The 3252-nt window shown below is 40.5% G+C and overlaps 1 non-coding gene across 1 annotated transcript; it reads right to left on the bottom strand.

The window, feature by feature from the left end:
* Positions 1-830: 830 nt before the first annotated feature.
* On the bottom strand, positions 831-938 carry LOC148562493 (small nucleolar RNA R71). Its single transcript, XR_015888230.1, has one exon. It is a non-coding gene; the product is annotated as a small nucleolar RNA R71 (small nucleolar RNA).
* Between the last annotated feature and the right edge of the window lie 2314 nt (positions 939-3252).

Here is a 3252-nt window from a genome sequence, read left to right as displayed (position 1 = left end):
TTTTTAATGTTAATTTTATTTCTTTTCTAATTTTCGACTTTTATTTTAATTTCAAATTAAAAATAAAAATATTTTTATTTTAATTTATTTAATTTTCAAAAATTCTTCTCTCTCACCTCCTTCTAATTATTTATTTGTTTACTAACACTTCTCTTCATCTCAAAATTCGAACCTTTTCTTCCTCTTGGTGTTCGAATTTCTCTTCTTCTACTCATATCTTCTTCTACTCACATAAAGGAATCTCTATACTGTGACATAGAGGATTCCATATTTTCTTTTCTATTTTCTTCTTTTTCATATGAGCAGGAACAAGGATAAGAACATTCTTGTTGAAGCTGATCCTGAACCTGAAAGGACTCTGAAGAGGAAGCTAAGGGGAAGCTAAAGCACAACTCTCTGGAGAAAATCTGAGTGAAAATTTCGAAAAAGAAGGAGACATGGCCGAAAATAATAACAATGCAAGGAAGATGCTTGGTGACTTTACTGCACCAAATTCCAATTTACATGGAAGAAACATCTCAATCCCTGCCATTGAAGCAAACAATTTTGAGCTGAAACCTCAATTAGTTTCTCTGATGCAACAGAACTGCAAGTTTCATGGACTTCCATCAGAAGATCCTTTTCAGTTCTTAACTAAATTCTTACAGATCTGTGATACTGTTAAGACCAATGGGGTTGATCCCAAGGTCTACAGGCTTATGCTTTTCCCGTTTGCTGTAAGAGACAGAGCTATAGTATGGTTGGACTCTCAACCTAAAGATAGCCTGAACTCTTGGGATAAGCTGGTCACGGCTTTCTTAGCCAAGTTCTTTCCTCCTCAAAAGCTTAGTAAGCTTAGAGTGGATGTTCAAACCTTCAGACAGAAAGAATGAGAATCCCACTATGAAGCTTGGGAGAGATACAAGGAACTGACCAAAAAGTGTCCTTCTGACATGCTTTCAGAATGGACCATCCTGGATATATTCTATGATGGTCTGTCTGAGTTATCAAAGATGTCACTGGACCATTCTGCAGGTGGATCCATCCACCTAAAGAAAATGCCTGCAGAAGCTCAAGAACTCATTGACATGGTTGCAAATAACCAGTTCATGTACACTTCTGAAAGGAATCCTGTGAATAATGGGACGCCTATGAGGAAGGGAGTTCTTGAAATTGATACTCTGAATGCCATATTGGCTCAGAATAAAATATTGACTCAGAAAGTCAATATGATCTCTCAGAGTCTGAATGGATTGAAGGAATCATCCAACAGTACTAAAGAGGCATCTTCTGAAGAAGAAGCTTATGATCCTGGGAACCCTGCAATAGCAGAGGTGAATTACATGGGGGAACCCTATGGAAACACCTATAATCCCTTATGCATAAATCATTCAAATTTCTCATGGAAGGATCAACAAAAGCCTCAACAAGGCTTTAATAATGGTGGAAGAAACAGGTTTAGCAATAGCAAGCCTTTTCCATCATCCACTCAGCAACAGACAGAGAATTTTGAGCAGAATCCATCTAGCTTAGAAAATATAGTCTCTGATCTATCTAAGGCCACTGTAAGTTTCATGAATGAAACAAGGTCCTCCATTAGGAATTTGGAGGCACAAGTGGGCCAGCTGAGTAAAAGAGTCACTGAAACTCCTCCTTGTACTCTCCCAAGAAATACAGAAGAAAATCCAAAGAGAGAGTGCAAGGCCATTGATTTAACCATCATGGCCGAACCTACAAGGGAGGGGGAGGACGTGAATCCTAGTGAGGAAGACCTCCTGGGACGTCCAGTGACCAATAAGGAGTTTCCCTTTGAGGAACCAAAGGAATCTGAGGCTCAATTAGAGAGCATAGAGATTCCATTGAACCTCCTTCTGCCCTTCATGAGCTCTGATGAGTATTCTTCCTCTGAAGAGGATGAAGACATTACTGAAGAGCAAGTTGCTAAGTACCTTGGTGCAATCATGAAGCTGGATGCCAAATTATTTGGTAATAAGACTTGGAAAGATTAATCTCCCTTGCTCATCAATGAACTGAGTGATCTGGATCAACTGACATTGTCTCAGAAGAAACAGGATCCTGGAAAGTTCTTAATACCTTGTACCATAGGCACCATGACCTTTGAGAAGGCTCTATGTGACCTTGGATCAGGGATAAACCTCATGCCACTCTCTGTAATGGAGAAACTAGGAATCTTTGAGGTACAAGCTGCCAGAATCTCATTAGAGATGGCAGACAACTCAAGAAAATAGGCTTATGGACAAGTAGAGGACGTGCTAGTAAAGGTTGAAGGCCTTTACATCCCTGCTGATTTCATAATCCTGGATACTGGGAAGGATGAGGATGAATCCATCATCCTTGGAAGACCCTTCCTAGCCACAGCAAGAGCTGTGATTGATGTGGACAGAGGAGAATTGATCCTTCAACTGAATGAGGACAACCTTGTGTTTAAAACTCAAGGATCTCCTTCTGTAACCATGGAGAGGAAGCATGAAAAGCTTCTCTCACTGCAGAGTTAACCAGAGCCCCCACAGTCAAACTCTAAGTTTGGTGTTGGGAGGTTCCAACAATGCTCTGAACATCTGTGAGGCTCCATGGGAGCTTACTGTCAAGCTATTGACATTAAAGAAGCGCTTGTTGGGAGGCAACCCAATGTTATTTAATCATATCTATTTTATTTTCTCTTTGTTATTTTATGTTTTCTTTAGGTTGATGATCATGTGAAGTCACAAAAATTACTGAAAAATCAAAAACAGAATAAAAAAATAACATTAAAAATAGCACACCCTGGAGGAGAGCAGTCTAGCGTTTAAACGCCAGAAACAAGCATCTGTCTAGCGTTTAATGCTAGAAACAGGCACCAAGCTGGCGTTTAACGCCAGAAACAAGCTACATTTGGGCGTTTAACGCCAGAAACAGGCAGCAGTCTGGCGTTAAACGCCAGGATTGCACAGCAAGGGCGTTTTACACGCCTAATTGGAGCAGGGATGTTAAGTCCTTGACCCCACAGGACCCCCACATTTTCTTCTCTCCTCTTCACTCCTTTTCATAACATTCTTCCTCAATTAACCTCCACCAATCACCTCCATTACTCCTCCAAAACCATCATACAACCCACCCACTTAAATTCAAACCATCACTCCTTCCTTTTCACACATCATACCCACCTAAACCCCCTAGACCGAACCATTCACACACCTCCATCTCCTCCATTTTCTTCTTCTTCTACGCACTTCTTTCTTCTTTTGCTCGGGGACGAGCAAACCTTCTAAGTTT

This window comes from Arachis ipaensis, chromosome B6 (genome assembly GCF_059453495.1).
Source record: "Arachis ipaensis isolate K30076 ecotype BB chromosome B6, ASM5945349v1, whole genome shotgun sequence".
NCBI classification, from domain to species: Eukaryota; Viridiplantae; Streptophyta; class Magnoliopsida; order Fabales; family Fabaceae; genus Arachis; species Arachis ipaensis.
This window is presented reverse-complemented; position numbering and strand designations above follow the sequence as displayed.